The 14,232-nt window shown below is 45.1% G+C and overlaps 1 long non-coding RNA gene across 2 annotated transcripts in view; it reads left to right on the top strand.

The window, feature by feature from the left end:
* Window positions 1–3,039: 3,039 nt before the first annotated feature.
* LOC116657815 overlaps window positions 3,040–14,232 on the top strand; it is a 44,935-nt gene continuing 33,742 nt past the window's right edge. For both annotated transcript variants that reach the window (XR_004312942.1, XR_004312943.1), the window contains exon 1: window positions 3,040–3,124. This is a non-coding gene — a long non-coding RNA (uncharacterized LOC116657815). The remainder of the gene's footprint in view (window positions 3,125–14,232) is intronic.

The following is a 14,232-nucleotide window of genomic DNA, read 5'->3' as shown; positions in this document are numbered from 1 at the left end:
GTACGCAGGGCGTGGGAAGGCGGTGCGCGGCCCGTGAGTGCGCATGCGCGGCATCTCGTTTTCAGTGCCGGCCTTAGGTCCCCACCTGGCGGCCGGGATGGCACCTTGGGACCTGAGTCTCAGGAGAGGCTGGCTGGGAGGTGCAGGGAGCACGACCAGGTTTAGATGGTACAGAAGGGGAAACTAAGACTCAGAGAAGGAAAGAAAGAAGCTGCCGTTTTTAGAGAACACATTATCATGTACTTGGTGTTTTACATCCGTCATCTCATTAACTCTTCAAATGGAATCCTCCTAGTTCATGAAAGGGAAACGCTATCAATGGGCTTCAAACCTAGACCTCAGGATTAGCATTCCAAGATTCTTCACCACAGCTGCCACCAGGACTGGCTGCTCCAGAGGGTAAGATTCTGATCCAGGGGACATCTGCCTGTCTGTCTTTAGCCAAGTGACCTGGAGCAAGTCTCAGTTCCTCTTTGGGCCTCAGTTTCCTCATCTATAACATGAGTCTTGCTCTGGAGACTTGATTTGTTTACTGCTATGGGGTTCATAAAGTCCTTTTCAGAAAGTGGTAACTTGAAAAAGGCTTTAACTAGCCTCCGCCCCTAGTCTATTAAAATCCCCAGCACCGCCCCCGCCAACACATGTGTTTTGTCCAGCTACAACTTTGAGACAATCTGTTAGGTCCCTCTTACAAGCAGGGTAATACTACTGTCTTGGTAGAGACACTAAACCATTTCTGGAGAGAAATTCTGTGGTCCAGGAGAACTCAGGAGCCCAAAGGAGTATCCAGGATACAACCTTAAACAGTCTTTCATTGCTCAGGGGCAAGAGGAGTCCCAGGGAAATGGGAACTGACACAGGTGGGCTACAAGAACATGCAGTTTCTGCCAGATGCTAGATTGTAGAGGGAGGGGGAGGATCCTGGGAGTCATGAGTTTTCACTCCTGCTCTGGCTTCACCACTTCTAGGGTAAAATACAGAACACTCGGCTAAATTTGAATTTCAGACGAACAGCAATTTTTTAAAGTATGCAACATTTGGGATGTACTTATACTAAAAAACTGTTGTCTATCAGAAATCCAAATTTAACTGGGCATCCTGTGTTTCTGTTTCATTTTTTAAAATCTGTATTATTTTCCTATTGCTGCTATAATGAGTAATTACAAATGTAGTGGCTTGAAACAATATAGATTTATTCTCTTACAGTCCTGCAGGTCAGATGTCTAAAATCAAAGTGTTCACACGAATGCATTCTTTCAGGGAACTTGAGGGGGGGAATCCATTTCCTTGCCTTTTTAGCTGCCAGATGTCACTTGCATTCCACAGCTCATGGTCCCTTCCTCGAATCACTTTAAGCTCTTACTTCTGGTGTCATGTCTGCTTCTGACTCTGATCTTCCTGCCTCCTTCTTTAAACAGATTTTTAAAAATTTTTTCTTGTGGTAAGAACACTTAACGTGTGATCTACCCTCTTAACCAATTTTTAAATGTATAGTATCTTATTGTTGACTATAGATAAAATATGTCTTACCTCCTTCTTATAAGGACTCTCGTGATTACATTGGGCCCACCCAGATAATCTGGGATAATCTCCCATCTCAAATCCTTAGCTTAATCATACCTGCAAAGTACCTTTTACCATATCAGATAAAATATTCACAGGTTCCAAAGATTAGGACAAGGACATCTTTGGGGTGCCAATATTCAGCCTATCACAATCTGGCATAGCTCTCCCCAGCTATGTGACCTTGGCCAAGTAACTTTCAAAGGCTCTAGTTCCTCACATGCAAAAAGCTGGTTAAAAGAGTTCATAAGAGGAAGTACCTTGCCCCATACCAGGCAAACAGTAAATATTTTTACAAATGGCAGCTCTTGTGGCAAAGGGCAAGGGATGACCCAGTCCGAACCATGCTATCCTAGGTATTGGAATAAAACCCTCTCCTCAACCCAGCCCAGAGGCCCACTGGTTGTAGCCAGAGTCCAGGTTGCAATCCCAGATACCGCCAGCAGAGGGAGGGGAGTGCCGGTCTGGAACCAGGTCTCTGTCAGGCGAGGGCAGAGAAGGGATTTGGAGATTCCGCAGAAGTCCCTGCCCCATCCTGCAGTTGAGGGCCATTATGTTTAGTTCCAACTGGTGTTACATTTTATAGAACCAAGTTATCTCAGGATTGGACGAGTCTCAGCTAAACAACAATGTCAACAAAAGACTTTCCATTTTTTGAGGGCGTATATACTCGAGGCATTGTGCTAAATGGTTTGTTTGTATGATTTCAATTACATCTTACTACAACTCTGTACACAGCCAGGTAGGATTGTCGCATTTACAGATGAGGAAACTGAACCCCAGAAAGGGAAAGTCACTTGCCTAGGGGCTCAAGATATTTAGTGAGAGAGCCAGATCTGAGCTCACGTCCCTCTGATGCTACAACCCCAAATTTTACTTTGCCTTAGAGGTCATGTTGACTTGCCTTTTGGGGGGGGAGATAGCTAATTAGGTGCATTTATTTCTTTAGTTTTTAGAGGAGGTGCTGGGGATTGAACCCAGGACCTCCTGCATACTAAGCATGTGCTCTACCACTTGAGCTACATCCTCCCCCACCTCCACCTCTGCCTCTTTCTTTTTACAGATTGAAAAACAGGCTCAGAGAAGGAGAAGAGATTGCCTATGTTCACATGATGACTCCATGATTGAATTGAGATTTGAACTTCTGTCTTCTAAGTTTCTGCCTTGGACACTCAAAAGTAACAGACTTTGAATTACCTTTTGAAAAGATCCATTTTTTCATGTGTAAAATGGGAGATGATGTCCCTTGTGTAAAGGGTCCTTAGGAGAATTCAGTGGAATAGCACGTGCAGAGTTCTGGTACACTGACTCATGAAATACCCATTTGTTGGTTATGACCACCCCACTTGAAGGCAGAAAGATCACTAGAGGGAGGCAGCTTGCCCTGCATCTTGGTTTGGAGGGCTCTAAACATCCTGCCCTCCTAGCTTCATCCAATCTCTGAAGAAAAAAATCTGGACATTGGCTATGAGCTGGAGGAGCCTGAACTGTCTCTGTTTTCAAGACATGCAATTCTGGGCTCAGACGGTCTCCTAGAACCAGCTTCAGTACTGACCCTAAGGTAAGGCTTATTTGGGATAGCACCGTGGTACATATAGGAAATAGTTTCTCAGTCTTGGCACTATTGACATTTGGAGTTGCACAAGTCTTTGCTGTGTGTGGATTATGCCATCGTGTACATTGTAGGGTGTTTAATGGCATCCCTGGCCTGTACTCACTAGATGACAGTAACATCCCACACTCACAGTGGTGAAAACCAAAGAATGTCTCTAGATGTTGCAAAATATGTGCTGGGGGACAAGACTGCCTCCAACTGAGAACCACTGGTACAGGAGGAAGAATGCTGGCTGTTGGTCAGACTTGAGTCAAAATCCTGAGTCACTCACCAGCTGTGGACCCTTGGAGCAGTTATAGACCTCTCTAACCCTTGGTTCCTTTGTAAATTCTGTACTACCAGCTACCATTTATTGAACACATTTTCTCTGGCAGTGTAATGAGCTCTTTACCTGGATAATCTCATTTAATTGTCAATCCCAGAATCCTGAGGGGACATGGCCAGGTGGAGACAAGGAGGAAAGGAGGGAGACAGGGAGAGAATAGTGTACATTAAGCATCTTCTCTGTACCACGAGGACAGCAGGCACACACATTTATCCTCTGTCACCAGCTGTGTGATGTTGGCCAAATCACCTTTGGGGCTCAGTTTCCTTGTCTGTAAAAATGATAGCAGGGGAGAATTCTGGTAAGATGAAGGCAGTGATGCCCAGTGTAGATTCAGTTCCTCCCCAGTCCCCACATGGAAACAGAAGCAAAGTGCCATGCACACATTTACAGCAAAACAAGATATCTTCACAAACTCAAAAACTGGTGAGTGAGGCCAAATCAGCAACAGCTCTGAGGCCTGTGAGCCACTGTGAAGGGGAAACGAAAGGGAAGCAACAAGGGGTCTGACTCACCTGAGAGCTGGAGAAACCTCAGATTGCTACATATATTCATGGGAAAGCCTGGCGAGGCAATTTGAGGGCAGCAGCTAAAACTGGGAAGCATTTTGCCAACTCTTGTCGTGGGTCAGGGCAAGGGGCCCACCATAAGGCCTAAGGGCTAATGGAATTTAACCCCTATAAGCTCTGGAAATAACCACCATGTGTTTCTTCCAGGACAGGCCCCGTGTAGAGGAGAAACTATTGGGCAGGGAATCAAAATTGAGCATAATCAGGAAAGCAGACACAAAGGAAAGAGAAGAGCTAGGCGCAAGCGGGGGCGGGGAACAGAGCCAAAAAGCCTCAGCGAACAAGCCATAGATTTTTTTTTTTTTAAACAATATGCAGAGACGATAGAAGGGAGAGCTCTGTGAAGACAGAAAACTTACCTTCACTGAGTCTCCTTCTAAATGTTCAGAAAAACTAATCTCACATTAAAAACAAGCAATGGAAAAGTATCAAGTCAAATCCTGGGAGTACAAAATGATTATGAGAGACAGAGAGAAAACGAGGAGTAAAATGACATCACCATAGACAGTGAAAGCGTTCCAGAAAGACATTAAAAAAAAAAAAAAGATGAAAACAGGCTAAAAGATACTAAACTGATATGACAAAAAAGAACAACATGAATCAGAATTATAAAAATTCAGAAAAGAGGTGACAGCCTCTTGTGAAAGAACTAAAGACAAAAGAAAAACTATTTAAAAAAATGAAATATAAGAGCAAGTGAAAAATAAAATCAGAAAATACTATTTTGAGGTAAATAGGAAAAACGAGGGATTTATAAAAATTAAAAATAAAAACAAGAGAATCTGAGAGGAACTGATATATACTGAAGATTAGATGTCTTCATATGTATGACATGTGTATGACATATATTGAAGATAAATGAAGGCAATGAAAATCCAACATATGAATAACAGAAGTCATTGACAGAAAAAAAAAAAACAAAGCAAAGGAATACATCATTGACCCAGAATGACCAACATTAAGACATAGTTTGTAAAATGACTAGTTTTTAAAGAGAAAAGAAAAATTCTTTAGGCAACGTGGGCATCTAGACAAAAAGAAATAAAATGAGGTTATCATCAGACTCTTCATCGGCAATTCTTTCTGCCAGAAGAAAATGGTATCATATATTTAAGATACTCAAAGAAAGAAAACATGAGTCAAAAGATTTTATATCCAGCAAAACTGACTTTCTGTAAAGAACTTTACCAATTTGAAAGCACTCAGGGAGTACTTTTTCCTTGAGTCATTTCTGAAGAGTCCACTGCGGAGTGAGCTTCAGGGCTGGCTGAGCAGTCAGTATATATTTACCCATAGAACTAAGGCTAAATGATGGTTAAAAGAGAGACAGTGAAATATATAATGCCTATATGCTCTAACAATGTAATACAACCCCTCGAAGTGCTGGAGACCAGGAATGCTGTATCAAAAAATTTTGTCTCCATTTTCAGTATTCTGATTGTCGGTGCTAGTTTTACTGTAGTTAATCTTAGACTGTTGTATGTGTGAAGTGGGCTTAAAGCAAATCAGTAATTATTGAATCTTTCAATTTTACCATCGCCCGTGTCCTTGACACTCACTGCCTGAGTCTCACAACCATCCTGGAAGGTGGAGTTACTTGTTCGCCTGCATTTGACAGATGGAAATGCAGAGGGTGAAGGAACTTGCCCGGGGTAGATGGCTGTCGGGGGCGGTTTGAATTGTGGATAGGGAGGGTTCATACTCTTGGGCCTTGTGATTCTGAAGAGTGGAATGTTCCATACTTTTAAACAGAGGCTCACCTGATGGATCTGACCTGGTCTGAGGTCACAGGTTGCACACTAGCCGACCGGAGCCTGACTAGGCTTGAGACGTATCCAGACTAGGGCTGGGAGAAGTCAGGGACTTGGCTGGTGCCAGACACGCCTGACCCCATTGGAGGTCGTGCAAAGCTTGTGACCCACAAGCCCAGTGAGCCAAAGACTTCTGTTTCTCTGTGTGCCAAGCTTTAAGCTCATAAACCTCAGAATCAGGACCCAGAATAGAGCTGGTCACCTCTCTGAGCTTGAGATGAAGACATACCGTGGGCTGGCTGTGCAGATTTCCCAGAAGAGGTGAGAGCCCCGCTGTGTTTTTCTGGTCACACATTGATTTTCTAACTTGAGTCAGCATGACTGCTTGGAGGCACAGGCCGTCCTTTCCGTTTCCAGGGGCCCTAGATCCCAGACGGGCTGAAGCACTTCCAAAACGGCCTGGAATGGTGGCGAGACAAGGAGGGGTGGAGATGTCACACCCCTTGCCCCACCAATACCAGCCTAAGACCTTGCCAGCCCAGCCTCCATCATATTAACACTCAGCAGGACCATGTCCCTTTTTTTTTTTTCCCTTTTCTTTTTTTAGTGGAGGTACTGGGGATTGAACCCACTACTTCCTTCATGCTAAGCACACACTCTACCCCTGAGCTATACCCTCCCCTCCAGGGCTGCTTTCTTATCAAACATGCACTGTGCTAAGCCCTTTATATGTATTCACCCAGCAAGCCTTAGAGAGACGATATCAGAGAGGGGCTCCCATGAGTATCCTTTGACGGGTGAAAAAACTGAGACCCAGAGAGGCAGAATCACTTGTAAACAGTCAGGTGAAGATGGAGTCGCTGATCCGTGACTGTGGAGTCCTAAAGTCAGATCTGTCAATGCTCTGGAGAGTCACCACGTCACTCAGCCTTCACGACAACCCAGTTAGGTAGGTCTTGTCACCTCCACAAAGATGTGAGAAAACTGAGGCTCAGAGAAGTGGATGTGACTTGTACAATGTTGCTAGAAAGTTCTGCTGTGATAGCCAGTGATCAAGTTTCAAGAACACAGTCCAAAGTTCACAACTGCTAAAATGTGGCCACAGTCACTCAGAACCCCTAGATGTGTGATTCTTCCACATTCACCCACGGTTCTCCTGTGATGGGAAGAGGGGCAAGGACTCCTTTGGTGGCCATCTTCTGGGAAGGTTAGAATGGGGAAATGGGTGCTGTTCTGGGGGAGATGACTGTTTGGAGAGCTTAACATGTGACCCTTATGGGGGCCCCGTGGTCTGATGTGAGCAGGGACATCTAGAGGCTGGGAGACCAGCTGCACTGGTGAAGGAACCAGAGTGTTGTTGGGCTGAGGTTAGTCCACACTCCAGGGTGCTTCAGGGCAGAGTGTGCTTGAGTGTTTCCCATGGGCCAGTGCAGGCAGAGACAACCTACAAGGGGCAACTTGAGCCCTGCCCCCTAGGGCCTCTTGGAGGTATTAGCAGATAGAAGGACCCCAAACCGGAAAGCCCAGCAAAGGGGTGAGTAACCTCGCCGCAAAATGTGTGGGTCCTTCTCTGCCAATTGAGAAAGAATTCTCAGTAGAAGCAGAGCGACAAAGTGGGGGAAAAAAAAAAAAAGAGCTGCTTTATTGCCCAGAGAGAGACGGTGCGGGCGGAGGGGGGAAGCAAAACAGAAAGCACTCGAGCGGGGAGCTGCCAGCTGGGTGTGGTGGAAACTGTCACAGCTCCTGATCGGGCCGCGGGGTTTTTGATGGATGAAGGCTCCGCCATCGTGATCTTCACTTTGGTGATGTCAGTCATCTTCTGTTACTGACTCTTTCCTCTTGTGGAGCTCAGCCCTAAAACAGAAACTTCAGCGAGAAAGAAAACAAACAAACAAAAAAGAGCTACTGGGCTGTATCCTTGGGCTCGATCAATGCAGCAGTTGTGGAAATATTAAATGTCTTGTTGTATGTCTCTGTCCTTGGAACCAAGGAGCCAGCTGCGGGATAAGAGAAATAATCTGCTTTTTTTATTTGTTATTTTTTATTAAAAAAATTTTTTTAACAGCCTGGCACTTTCTTTCCCTTGCTGTTAATCAGCCAGGGTCAGTAAGCCTGCCTCATCACCTCTCTCAGCCGGGCAGAGGGGTGGCAGCAGCAAGAAGCTAGAGTTGGATGTCAAATTCCTAAGGGCTGAGGAAGGACTAGAGACCCCCAGGGAGAGAGGTACATCCATCAGGGTGAAGAGTGAGAAGGGCCTGCCACAGTGGCCATCTCCATGGGCCCACAACAGTGTCCCGTGACAGAAAGGAGCAGCTTCAAATATCTGCTGGGCACAGAGAGCTCAGAGCCAGCCAGGATGGTGGCAGGTCAAGTGAGACCCTCCTCTCCTTTCACGGTCTCTCCCCAGCCTCCTCAGTCCCACTGTGGGGAAATGATAGGGGAAGAGGGGCGCCACCCCCCACCCCCTTCCCCACTGTGGCAGTGGGGCTGCCAGCCTGAAGCAGGACCAGGCTGGGTAGGAGGAGGAGGTTTAAGCCCAAATCAGGCTGGGAGTTTTGATTAGTAGCCTGACTTGCTCTTCTAATTGCTAAATTGATACTGTGTTTGCGACCTACAGTGACCATAGAACTGCTTCTTGAGAGTGAGCAGGGCAGTGTGGGGATGAGCTTTCACCCAGGGGCAGGGAACACAACTGTCCCCGGAATACATTTTAAAAGAGGCACCGGGAGGCAAAATAAAAGTGTGTTTTGATCATGTCACAGGTTGGGTTTGTTCAGCATACTGGTCACAGGGAGATGGCGAATTCTCCAAAACAGGCCAGGGAAGTGAATGTTCCAGAATGCCCTAGAGCTTGGTTCCTTAGGCAGGCGGGAAGTGTGAGTGCCTCTGGGAACCTCTTGGGTCCTATATGGAGCCAAACACACCCATCCTCCCTCTAATGGCTTATTGTTTCTCCTTCTGAGAATTAGGACCTCACCCAGGAGGTTATCCCCCTCACCCACAGAGTTACTCACAGCCAGTCACCAGCTGGTACAGGAGGCGAAAGGCCAGCCCCCTTGCACGACTTCACCTGAGACCACATCCTTGCTCTGTTCCCTCTGTATCCTGCTCCCCTCCCTCCCTCCCTTACAGTTTCCTTCATTAATAAATCACACATACCTCACCCTGCCTCAGGCTCCACTTCCAGGGAACCTGACTGAAAACAACCTGAGCCTCAGGACATGCTTTTGTGATAGGGCCGTCTTGCTGGTCCAGAGCCAGGTCCTCCATTAGCAAGATTTCTGGACCCCAAGTCAGACTGACCTAGGTTTAAAACTCAGCACAATCGCTTAGCTGCTCTGTGACCTTGGCCAATGTCTGGTTACTATACCTTAGTTCTGTCATCTGTAAAATGGAAGAAAACAACCACCCACCTCCCAGGGCCTTATAAGGATCAAACACACACAAGCACCTAGCGCAGTGCCTGACACCATCAGTGCTGCTCCCGGTATTCCTCCAGGACGCAGGGCAAAGGAAGCAGCTTTTACCGTCTAGTTGAGGATACTGTGTCCTGGGATAAATCACCAAACCATGGGATGGCTGGGGTTCAGTTGTAGTAAAATAGCCGCCTTTTATGAAACACTTACTGTGTGTTAGTCTCTATATGTGCTAGTCCGCTGTGTCTTCACTACCTTTCAAAGCTGACAGGATTATCTCCATTTTATACATGAGGAAACAAGCTCAGAAAGTCTAAGAAACTGTGGGGTCCACAAGTTAAAAATAGTGTGTCTAGAATGGGTAAAATTTAAAAGACTCACGGTAGCAACTGGAACTTTTGAAAACTGCTGGCGGAAATGCAAGATGGCACAACTACTCTGGAAAACAGTTTGCAGAAGTTTCTTAAAGAGCATAACACTTATATGACCCCACAATCACACTCCTACATATTTACCCAAGAGTAATGAAAGTATTTGTGTACTCAGATGTACTCATTGTGTACTCATGAATGTTCTTAGCAGCTTTATTCATAATAGCCAAAAAAACTAGGGGAAAAAGGTCCATCCACAGGGGAATGAGATAAACTGTGATAGGTGTGATACATATATATCACAGTATATACACAGTGTGTGTGTATATATATGTATACACATACACACACACACATATATATGATATGTACATCATATGTATCACATGTGTATATATAATTTAGCAATAAAAAGGAACAAACTACTGATATGTGTAACAATATGAATGAATCTCAAAATAGAATGAAAGAAGCCAGGCAAAAAAGTACAAATTGTATAACTTCATTTCTAGAAAATTCTAGAAAATTTAAAGTAATCAATTTATAGTGAAAGCAAGTATGGTGGCCATGGTTGCCTGGGAATGGGGGTGCCATGAAGAGAGGATGGCTTATAAAGGGGCAGGAGGAAACTTTTGGGGTGATGGGAACATTCATCATCTTGACTGTGGTGATGAGTTCATGGGTATGTACATACATCAAAACTCATCAAATTATACAATGTAAATACGTGTTATTTATTGTATATCAATTACACTTCAATAATGCTGCTTTTAAAAAAACTAGAGTGTGGCACAATTAGGATTTGAACCCATGTATGTCTGATGTGAAGTCACTCAGGAGCTGATAAGTTATTAAAAGGCCTCCTTTCTGGCTGGTCTGGAGACATAGAGTCAGTCCAAATGGTACCACCTCCAGGAAGCCTCCCGGGCCCCTCCAGGGAGAACTATGTCTTTTCAGAAACTGCATCTCCGGTGGCCTCAGCACAGACTGCCCTCCTACCTGCCTTCAGGATTTGTTGGTGGCTCCTTTCTCCACATGGGGTCCTTCCCTTGAGTTCTCCCCCATATTGTCCTCCAGACGTGCTGGTTGAGAGCCTAGGACCAGAATCGATGGACCTGTGTTTGAATCTGAGCTCAGCCATTTACACCAGCTGTCTGACCTTGGATAGTTCCTTTACCTCTTTGACCTTCAGCTTCCTCATCTGAATAATAATAGAAGCTACCCCAAGATTGCCTCAAGGATCAAATGAGAGATAGTTCATGTTAAACAATTAGCGTAGGACCTGGGGTGTAATAAAGCACTCAATAAATGTTAACTATTATTGATCTTCACCTGGGCAGTGGCTGCTGACTGTTTAAGTTTCTCAGCCTTTGAATCAAGTACTTACCGCCCCAGCTATATTTATTGACATGGAAAGATGCCCAAAGCATACTCCTGAGAGGAAAAAAGCAGGCTACAAAATATGTGCCTCACGGGTCATTTTAAAGATTAAAGGAAAAAATGGACATGCATCTCTTAGCATGGTGCCTGCACACATGAAGAGCTCCCTGAAAACTAGTTGTGATTATTGTTAATGTGAAAGCATTTTTGTAGCCCATCCGGTGCTACTTTCAAATATTATCATGTGAGTTCCTGTGAAACAAGGTGATGTTTGTGACTGCACTTTGACAATGAGTCAGAGAAAAGGTAGAGCCGTGCGTTCCTTCTGACGCACTTCAGGGGGCTCCCGTGAGCAGGGCTAGAGTTGGACTTGGGACCCATTGGTCTGATGTGGATTCTGGTATTTTTTTATGTAGTCCTGGAGCAAAAGAAAAGCAAAACATGGCACTTTGGAATTGAGACTCCAAGCTTGAGTAAGAATGTTCTTTGCAGTAACTGAAGTGCTATGACAAAATGTAGACACTTGGGGGCACACCAATCAATCTGCAATAGAGAAAATTACAGAAGAGGGTGATGATAATGCTAACAAGGAATGCAGCTGTTACATTTAACAATGGCTTCCACTTACTGAGTTCTTACTATGAGCTCCTAAAAATGTGCTAAGAGACTCACAAACTTTATCTCATTTTATCCTTCCAAGCATTCCATCAGTTAGATACTAGTACTAAAGATTTTAAAGATAGGGTGTATTGTTCTTTAGAATTTTAAAAATGTTTTTATGGAGTTACAATTCACAAATCGTGTAAAAGTTACAAATACTAAGTGTACAGCTTGGTGAATTTTTACAAGTGTACATACACACGTCACCCCCACCCAGATCAAGATATAAAACTTTCTAACACCCTTTCCACTCACCACTACTCCCACCCAAGGCAACCACTATCCTGACTTCTATCACGATTTATTCATTTTGCTTGTTTTTGAACTTTATGGAAATGAAATCATACATATAAAATATTTAGGGTTGCCAGGTTTAGCACATAAAAGTCCAGGATGCCAGTTGAATTTGAATTTCTTATGGGACATAATTATACTAGAAAATTTCATGTTTATCTGTTATTTTGGTTATTTATAACTTACCCTTTTCAGTACTGTGTAGTATTCCACCCACAAATGTATCTCAATATATTTACTCTTTGTGCTGTTGAGAGGAAGGGAGGGTTACTCTTAGAAAGGAAGCACACATAGTGTTAAGCAGGTGCACTCTGACATCAAAGGCCTGAGGGATTTGAATCCTAGCTCTTACTACTTCTGAGACCTTAGCCAAGTGATTTAATCTCGTGCTTCAGCTGGTTTGACTTTAATATGAGCTAATAATAGTACCTCCAAGGATGTTGTAAGGTTTAAAGGCGATATCACATATAAACCCCTTATAATAGGGCCCAGCCCAGAGTTGACACAATAAATGTTGCCTAGGAGAAAACTGAAGTTCAGAGGTGTTAAGACACGTGTTCAAAGTCACATACATGGTCAGTCACAGAGCCCTTTTGTCATCGATATTGGTTGGCTACATTAAGAGTCATCCATTCATCTGGGCTTCTAGTTACATAAAATAATGTCTGAAAGGTACTTCGCATGGAGCCCCACAGGCATTACTGTTCCAGAAACAACTATTAGCCAGATAGTAGCAATATCCATGGCAACAGTGTGTGATGGGGCTCTGCAGCCCCATTTTACAGATGATAAAACTGATGCTCAGGGAGGGTAAGGGACTGGCCTGAGGTGACACAGCTAGTACTGGCAGAACAGGAATTCAATGCCATGTCCACCTGATTTTAAAACCGTCCTGGATTTCTCAGTGCTTGTTTTTCAGTCTTGAGCTCTGCTTCTGGAGTCCAGATGTTAGAGGTTCAAGTCCCAGCTTTGTGACTCCGGGCAAGTTATTTGCTGTCTGTGAGCCCTAGTTTCTACACCTCTGCACAGGGCTGTGTTAGGGGTTGGCAGAAAGCTCTGAGGCAGAGACAGGCAGGGAACAAACAGGCTCTGAAGGGACGCCAATGGGGCTCTACAGTAAGAAGGGGGCTTTTGAATGTGTAAGCTGCTCAACCCTTAAGTCAAAACCTTCCTTACAAAATGATCTTAGAGACATGGAAAGATGCCTATAATATCTGGTTGAGTATATTTAAACAGCTGGTTCTAAACCCACAAGCCGGTGTCGCTTGTATGTGTGGAGCGTGTGTGAGAAGGATTCACTGAACAGTCACTTAGGTAGCAGCCCTCATTCTGTGTCGGTGCTGATCTCAGTGGAAGTAGTTGCCTCATTTAGTGCTTCTGACAGTCCTACGTGACAGGTGCTGCCTGAGACGAGTGTGCAGGTGGAGAAATTGAGGCAGGGGAGAGTTAACACTGCCCAGGAAGCTTGGAGCTGCCCCATAGACCAGGGCACTTTGGCCCTGGAGGCTGTGCCCTTGACTCCTTAGCTCTGCTGCCTCTGCTACGGGTGGTTTTTCTCTGGGCAGTAAGACTTCAGTGTTTTGAACTTTCTTCTCTATGCTTCTCTGCATTATCTGAGCTTTTATAATAGGTAGATTTTTGTTTTTACAAAAACAGCAATGCACTAGGGTTCTAAGGGTTTTTTTTGTTTGTTTGTTTTTGTTTTTGTTTTTGGTGTCTTTAAGAATTCTCCGTGAATACTTGTAGAGACAAGCCACTCCCAGTCTTTTTTTGTCGGCAGGAGACCATGGTCCTTGGAGCTGGGGACCCACAGTCCAGCCCTGATGTTGCCCCCAACCCCAGGGCACTCTGTGACCCTGGACAAGTCACAATGTCCAGTCACCACCTTCGTCCCAGAGAGGCTGGGACACAGAGTAGGGCCTCAGTCAATGTCCACTGCTACAGGAGGACCAGGTCACTGTGACCTCCGGCTCTCCCTCCACCTCCACCTCCAAAATCTGCTCCCTGCCCCACCCTGGGGCCCTGAGAATTAGTGAATGAACCGAGTCACTCTAAAGTGCTATAAAGTTTATAGGTTTTTAAAAAGGCAAGCGACAAGTGAGACAAGACCCAATCAGGTGGATGACTAATGGCGGCCCATGGCTGGGGGTGTGGCCATCGGGGAGCCCCAGAAGTCACTGCCCGGGCTGGTAGGAGAGGGGTGCAGGCCTCACCCCAGGAAGGGGCTGCTGGGAGTTTCCTGCCCGTGACCCCACTGGTAACCCCAGCGCCTATCACCCCAGCCTCAG

The sequence above is a fragment of the Camelus ferus genome, chromosome 19, assembly GCF_009834535.1.
Source record: "Camelus ferus isolate YT-003-E chromosome 19, BCGSAC_Cfer_1.0, whole genome shotgun sequence".
In the NCBI taxonomy this organism is placed as follows: domain Eukaryota; kingdom Metazoa; phylum Chordata; class Mammalia; order Artiodactyla; family Camelidae; genus Camelus; species Camelus ferus.
This window is presented reverse-complemented; position numbering and strand designations above follow the sequence as displayed.